Source organism: Aythya fuligula, chromosome 3 (assembly GCF_009819795.1).
Source record: "Aythya fuligula isolate bAytFul2 chromosome 3, bAytFul2.pri, whole genome shotgun sequence".
NCBI classification, from domain to species: Eukaryota; Metazoa; Chordata; class Aves; order Anseriformes; family Anatidae; genus Aythya; species Aythya fuligula.
In genome coordinates, this window is record NC_045561.1 from 7,647,300 (window position 1) to 7,655,601 (window position 8,302).

Consider the following 8,302-nt stretch of genomic DNA (forward strand, 5'->3'; position numbering starts at 1 on the left):
ACGGTAAAAAAAAAAAAAAAAAAAAAAAAGACATGAATGCTTAGGAACCAAAGCCATGTCACAGAGAAAACTAAGTGTGGAGCTAGTGAAATCAGCTATGGCATTTGGTTTTGGTTATTGCAAATGCATTCTTTTCTTTGAGCTGTGGTCTGACAGGAAAATGCCATGCAGGGAAGCATTTATGCTATATTTTGGTGTCCAAATGCTCATCTTTTCCAAAATATCTGTTTTGTTACACTTTTTAATTTCATTTTAATTTCATTTTGTCCTAATGGAACAACAACAACAACAAAGAGCAGTACCAGACAGAGTGATTCAGAAGAAGCATAAACTTATTAGTAAATTTAAAGCTACCTGGCTTTCTTGAGAGGCCAAAGACGTACATTTGGCACCAAAACTTGTTGCTTTTGTAAGTAACAATGCATTCATCACAGATTGGCTGCCTTACTTTGCTGTAAGCCAAATTTTTTGAAAAGGTAAGAAGTACAATAGATGGAAGAGGGGTAACAGCAATGAACTTAAATGCATATATTAAAAAAAAAATAAAAGCTATAGAAGTGTAAATTCCACCCTGAAATAAACTTGCATAGATTCTTTTATCAATCTGAATTCGTCTGTCAGCAAATTCACATTTTGGAGCTCATGAACTAGACTAAGGGATAAGAAGGGAATTTTCTTCCACAATTTACATCCCGAGGATGAGAACTTCTATAGAGATTGATTCTGCCAATTATTATTAAGGTTTTTATAGTGAACTTAAACATCTTGAACTCTTTGTTGCAGTTGGATCAGTACCATAGAATCTGAACGGGAGGATATTGTGAAGACTCCTACTGAAACTGTATCACACCTTGAATGCAGTAAAACAACCTTGGTTTGGGCTAAATCATTACCCGTGGAGAGCTGCAGAAAAGCCACCATGCAGGTCAAAACCTCTAAAAATAATGAGATGGTAAAACCCATGGAGAAAATCTAGTCCAGGATTTACTTAGTCACCAACTTGGCCTGTTTTGCCCAAGTGTGGACTTGTAAATGAATGTATGAAAATCCGCACTGTTTTGTGTGGGCATGAAGTGAAATGATAGGCAACTCTGAAAACCACTGTTCTGAGTCCTGATTTACTGCCTTCCCATAACGGATGATGGGGAGATGACTGCCCTGCTGCATTAGCCAGTACATATCCTGTGCACATCTAACTTGGCTTCTTTATTTAAGGAATAAAGGCAAAAATCTTTTGGGGATTTTCTACTAGTGGTTGTTCTGGCAACAGCTGATGAATTCATATTTGAAGCTTCATTTCTCAGAACTCCTGTGTCTTACAATTTGGCTTTCACCTAGATGCGACTGTGAAAGCTGGCTGAGAGAAGAACACAATCACAGAGTTAGAATTTCTGGAGATGCTATGGAACGAGTGTTGGAAATAACTGTGTGTGGGTGTTGAACGGGCAGGAGTACGTGGAATGCTATTTAGACAGGTCCAGGATGCTGGAGTATTTTCCTTATGAAAACTGGCTCATTATCTGGAAAAAACATTATTTTACTGGCTGGAAGTCAAAGAAGAGGCCTCTTCATTTGCAGAGGAAACAACAACCATGCCTGGAAAAGACCACAGGCTTATTTATGCTACCTGCAAAGATCAGACAGTCTTTGAGGGGGATTAATAAGTTAGTATCTGAGCAGATTGATTCCTGTCTTTACAATTGCCTTCAGATACTGTTTTTGTTTTTGTTTTTTGTTTTTTTTTTTTTTTTTTTTTTTTTTTTTTTTTGCATGTGGTCATTCAACTAACAATTTCTGTTGATACTTGATGTGTTCAGCTTCTTTTTCTGTTGATTGTAGAAACAAGTTGCGAAGTTCATGAACTAAATTGGAATGGTCGATACAGGACCACTTTTGTTTCTGCTTTTTTGTTGTTGGTAGTGGTGTTTTCTTTTTAAATCTACATGGCTGCTTCCTAGACGAATTATTGGTTAAATGGTTCAAGTTGTCTTGAATGGATTATATGATGTGGTCCTCTCATCTGGGTCAAAGGGGATACAAGAAGGATGCGAGTCTTCTCCTCTTGTAGTCCCTTTTTTTTCCAGCTCCTCTGTCCTTTAACAGGCTTCCAAAAGCATTATAAGCTCCCAAAATGAAGTTTCAGCTTTTTGTTGCCTGGAATATTCCCTTTCGTAGAGTAGGGAGGGATAAAAATAAGTTTAAGTCAGGGTGTCTCTATCTAAAGCAGGTCTCCTCTTGGCCCCCAAAAGAGAATAATAAAAAAAAAAAAGGCAAGAGAAGTCTTAGAAAATAAATGTGAACTGTGCTGAACCTGGCTTTCTTGTCTCTGCCAGTTAAGCGTTGTACTTGAGGGCCACAACTTAGCGTCGCCAGCTTCAGATGGTCTTCTGTGAAGTGAAGCAGCTGAATTACTTTTTTGCTTTTTAATAAAGTTATGTGATCTTCCTGGTTTAAAATCAACAGTCATGGCTAGGTGGTAGCTGTCAGAGGTATCACCTGTTTTTTTCTTTTTCTTTGTACTTTGTGTCACTGTGAGAAGCTAGTATGATGAATGTATATTGTCACATCCCTGGGCCTGATTTGATAGAACCTCATGGAAATTCCCAGCTACATTGTGTTTTTGTAGGGATGCACTTGTACTGGCGTGAATGCCAGTGAGTCTGCCTTGCTGCAAACACATTTAAATTCTTCTTATTGAGCCCATGGGATCACCCCCTTCGGTATTTGCTCCAAGTAGGAAGGCTTTGCAGGAAGATCTGGATGGGCTGCACTGATGGGCTGAGGTTGACTGCATGAAGTTCAACAAGGCCAAGTGCCGGGTCCTGCACCTGGGGCGCAATAACCCCAAGCAGAGCTACAGGCTGGGAGAGGAATGGTTGGAAAGCTGCCAGGCAGAGAAGGACCTGGGAGTGATGGTGGATAGTCGGCTGAATATGAGCCAGCAGTGTGCTCAGGTGGCCAAGAAGGCCAACGGCATCCTGGCTTGTATCAGGAACAGTGTGACCAGCAGGGCTAGGGAGGTGATCGTCCCCCTGTACTCAGCTCTGGTGAGGCCGCACCTCGAGTACTGTGTTCAGTTTTGGGCCCCTCGCTACAAGAAGGACATGGAGGTGCTTGAGCGGGTGCAGAGAAGGGCGACGAAGCTGGTGAGGGGCCTGGAGAACAAGTCCTACAAGGAGCGGCTGAGGGAGCTGGGCTTGTTCAGCCTGGAGAAGAGGAGGCTCAGGGGTGACCTTATCGCTCTCTATGGGTACCTCAAGGGAGGCTGTAGCGAGGTGGGGGTTGGTCTGTTCTCCCACGTGCCTGGTGACAGGACGAGGGGGAAGGGGGTTAAGTTGTGCCAGGGGAGTTTTAGGTTGGATCTTAGGAAGAACTTCTTTACCGAAAGGGTTGTGAGGCACTGGAACAGGCTGCCCAGGGAAGTGGTGGAGTCACCATCCCTGGCGGTCTTTAAAAGACGTTTAGATGTAGAGCTCAGGGATATGGTTTAGTGGAGACTGTTAGTGTTAGGTCAGAGGTTGGACTCGGTGATCTTGGAGGTCTCTTCCAACCTAGATGATTCTGTGAAAAATAAGTACCCACTCTTCAAGCTTCTATTCAGGGAATGCAGGTTACATCTCAGGACGTAACTTAACTGAAATGAAACTGATGGTGAGGGGTATCTTGCACAAAGCAAGTGTATGTTGACTTCCATCCCTACTGCTAAATATGTTTGGATTTTACTAAACCAATTTATATACACAGATGTATAGATAAAAGTCTGTATTGCATTACTTAAGTAACCTCAATAACGTTTTGATATTGCTGTACAGATAACTTCTAACTGAAGGATGAAACAGTGTTTTCAATCTCTTTAAAATATCGGGTCCCCCTCCCGGGTCATCGATTTTGGTTTCAAAGGCCGAGATAGCGTTTCCTATGATTTTTTTATTTTTCAAACATCTCATTCTTTTTAATCTGTTTCTCTCTGACCCTCTTTTTACCCTTATTGACAGACAAATTCTTCTCTGATCTTCTCACATTTGTTTCTCTCTCACCTCTTGTTTTTTTCCCTACACCTTTTCTTTTTCTCCTCCAACTCTCTGGTCTCTGCTTTGTTGTTTTGCCCATATTGTCTCGTACTATTCCCCAACTTTAAAGTCTTTCTTTTTATTATTTCTGATCTGATCTTCACTGACTTTGATCTTCTCTCACCTTCTCTTTTGCTCTTTGTACCAATTCAGTGCTCCTTTAAAAAAAAAAAAAAAAAAAAATCTCTTCATATTTGTTCTGCTTTAGTATATTGTGTTCTTCTGATGCTTTCTGTCTCTTGGGCCACCTTGGGCCTTCTTCTTTTTGTAGCATTGGCCTGGCCTCTCTGACATCTCTTCTTAGGTCTCTTTGAACCCAGGAAATACGTCGAGCCCTTCACTTCGGTACACAGACCAGCATTTGTTACTAAATCATTCTTCTGAATACTTTCTAAATGCATAACATAATGTCTATTATGTTCCTGCCATTGATGGACCTCCTTCTTGGCCTTCTCCCAGACCTGATTTTTCGACATGCATTTCTATGGCCACCTTTCAATTATTCAAGCCTCTCCTTTCTTTTCTGGTGGTCTTTTTCCACATGTCATCTGACATGTCCATTTTTATCTCAGACCTTCTTTTTTTGCATTCAGATTGACACCGTTTACTACGTTGTCCTCTTACCTGCTTTTTGAACGTGTTGTCAAACATTATTCCTATCATCTTGTCCTTTCTCACTTCTTACAACTTTTCACACCTCACACATTTGCAATGTTTTTTCTTTGTGCAGGACCTTGTCTTTCTGGGGCCGAGCTTCTCTTCTGGCCTTTCTGGGCCTCATCTGACAACTTACTTTGACCATGTTTTTCAGCTTCTCCTGTACCTGTTTTTTGACATTCTCCTCTTTCTCTGGGACCTTCTGTTTTCACTTGTCTGCCCCCCTAACCATCTCTTCGTCCCTCTGACCTTCTCTAACCACCTTTCACCCTAGCTAATGTGTTTTTGATCGTGTTATTATCTTCCTCGAAATTTGCTTCTCATCCTCATTATCATTTGATTTCCTTGTAATTGTTGTTTTCCATAGTTTATCTGCTTTCTTACAAATCTCCCTTCCCTTCTTTGTTCTTGTGTGTTCTTTATTTGTTCTAAATCCTGAAATGCTCTTGTGGTGGTGTCTTGACTTTTGCTTTATTTATAAGCTAAATGTTTGTGTACTGCTGTTTTTATTTGAGAAAAGGTTGCTTATGTGCTGTGGATTGTTTGGCTGTAGAGAAAAATAACCCTTCCTGATTCAAAGTCTAAGATGATTTTAACAGAGCTTCGGATACACATGCTGCAATCATACCGGTCAGCACATTGAATTGTTTTCACATGAGAGTAATAGAATGCTTAATAAAATGCCCGAAGTCATTTGCAGTTCTTATTTAAAAAAAAAAAAAAAAAAGTCGCTATTCCAACAACATATTTTTCTGTACTTTTAGAAATGAATGCAATACTGCCTGCTAGCATCCTCTTTTATGAAGTAGGGTTTTTGCTGCTAATGAGGTCGTGAATGGCTTCTGTGTCTTGCACAAGTGTGATTGCTTTTTGTCTATGTGTTGCATAGATTTGATAGATATGAATTAAGGAGATATTGAACAGTGAGGGTCAAAATAAGTGCTTGCGCTGCATGAGATAATCCACAAAACTCATCCTTAGGCGCGTTAAGTCTATATACCAAGGTCAAATATCTGTGAAGCATTCTTTATTTCTTTTTCAGAGGTCTGTAAGTGAGGGAGTGATGACTGAGAATAGATAGAGTTGTGGCAGAATTGCACAAACTTACAGTGCTACCTCGGGACTCCTGAAGTGTAGGTTGGTTTCTTGGCTTTTGCTTAAGCTCTCCAGGGAAATTATGTTATATTATTTGATCCTCTTTTCTGCATGCTTTTCCAACTTTTAAGTGTCTCTTTGTCTTATGTTTTTAGTGTTTTTTAGTCTTTATGCATTATGACAAGCTTTCTTTCCACATTGCCAAAAAAAAAAAAAAAAAAAAAAAAGTACCCGTAACAATGTATATAGTTCATTGGGCACTGGCCCTGACATGTAAGTAGTCTTGAAGGCTACTGTTAGAAAATGCCCTTGTCATGCTAGTTAAATGCTACTGCTTGTTTTTTTTTTTTTTTACTTGGACAAGAAGCTACAAAAAAGATGAAAAAGAATAGGAAGGGGAATGACTAACTTTATTTTAGAAATCTGAGATACAAAACCTTAGCTGCCTCACTTATTTACTTTACGTTGACAGAAGAAAAAAAAAAAAAGCAGTTTTGTTTTGTGGTGATACAAATCAATTCTTTTCACTCCGTGTTATGTGTTGTTTTTACACAAGAAGTTTTTCAACTGTAATATACATATTGGAAATGACATGCAAAACCAATATGCTTTAAGCTCCCTGTTGTCTCCTGTTCATTTGGTAAAGCTGTGTTATAATGGAAAAAATAGTGTGGTTGATCTGGATCTGCATTTTTCTTAGTCTTGGTAGTAAGTATTTGATGTGTTGGCAATATAGTGAACTGCACATCCTGTGTTGAGAAAGAACTGAGCATTTACAGAATGGGTCTGCATTTTTTTTTTTTTTGGGGGGGGGGGGGTGGTATTATTATTATTATTTATTATTTATTATTTGTTTTGATTTTGATCTTGTTCCATTTTGGAGCCATGTGGAAGTATCCTTCTTTCTCCTGGTGAATTCTGAGATCAGTGATAAGAGTTTTTATAGAACTACGAATCAGATTGTTGGTGAGTAAATTGGCCAAATTCCACAGAAATTAAGGGAGCTATGCCAGAATACAATACTAGGCAGTCTGCAGTCCAAAAGCATTTCTGTTAAATGAATGGATCCACTGTTCCCTGCAAGAGACTATCAAAACTGAGTGGAAAATGTGTTACCCTTATAGGAACATTCAAGTATGCCTTCTGCCTCTTAGGATATGACTGGCTGTTGCTGCAGCTTTGCGTGAGCCTGGGAAGGGATGGTTCCTCTGACTTTAGAGTGCACTAGGAAGAAGCTTGTGGTTGGATGAAGAAGTGACTAGAGCTGATGATGCTGTTTCAGAGCAAGTCTGAGTTACCTTTTTTATTTTTTTTTTTTTTCTTGAGGACTGTTCATTTCATTATCTCCCCAGTTGTGCGAGTCCCAGCCAGTTTTTTCCACCCCTTTTGCAGCTTTTTGCCTATGATTTGTGATAGACCTGTTGCTTTTGGCCTGTTCAACTGGTTGATATTGTTGCTGCCAGTTCTTATTTACAATTTGGTAGTGTCAAACAGCAGGATTTAGTTCAGATAGATCAAAAGGCCTGCTGAGTTCGAATTTATTTAAAGGGAAGAAAAAAGTAAAAATATACAAGATACAAAAGGAGGAAGGCTTACTTGTTTACAGTTACAGTAAAGCTTAAACTTTATTGGAAATGTTTTCCCTTGTCCTAGAAAGAGAGAGGCTGTTGAGGATACAGTCAGAAGAAGTAGTAGGAACGTGGCTTTCTTAAAAACATCCCGTCTTAAATTTGCTAGGTGAGATTGGCTTTGAGTTATGAGCAAATTCTACTTGGCTGTTGCAGAATAATGGGAAGTGTGTTTGTAATGTCTCTTAATGCAGTCCAGCTTAATTACAGAGAAGAACGTGACTGAAAAAATATTTTTGGTTGGTAACAGAAACAACTGGCTCAGTGCTGAATTGTGGCTAAGATGGGAGAACAAGATGTGGTAATATTTCCTGGTTTTATCTTAGAGATGGATGAGTGGTGTCCTTAGTTATATAAACACACAAGTATCCAGTCAGATGAAGAACCAGTTACAAGTATAAACTGTGCTTAGTTAAATGTCCATGAACTCCTTTCTTTGGCTGCTGTCTTCTCTAAATCAGGCTTTTTGTATCATCTCTCAGTCTATTTTCAGTTTTTCTCTCTGATATTCTAAGCAAAGACTTCCTTTCTGATGGTGTAATCTCTAGTTGTCTTTTCCGTGTGTTGCTCTGATCGTCTTTAAGTGGTCTGTGTCCCCACACAGGTGGACTAAAGCTCAGGTATCACCTGTTTGGAATTTGCTCTTCTTTCTTGAGAAGCAGCTGTGGCTTTACTCCTGGATGCTCCATTTAGATTCACGACAAAGATACCAAGAGTTTCATGATGGTATTTGCCAAAGTGTTATTTAAAAACAAACAAAAACCATGAGGTATCAAGAGAGAGCTGAAATGAAGTCACTTGCTGTTCTGTAGACAGTTCTTGCAGGTCAGGCAGTATCTTCCTCTAAACACA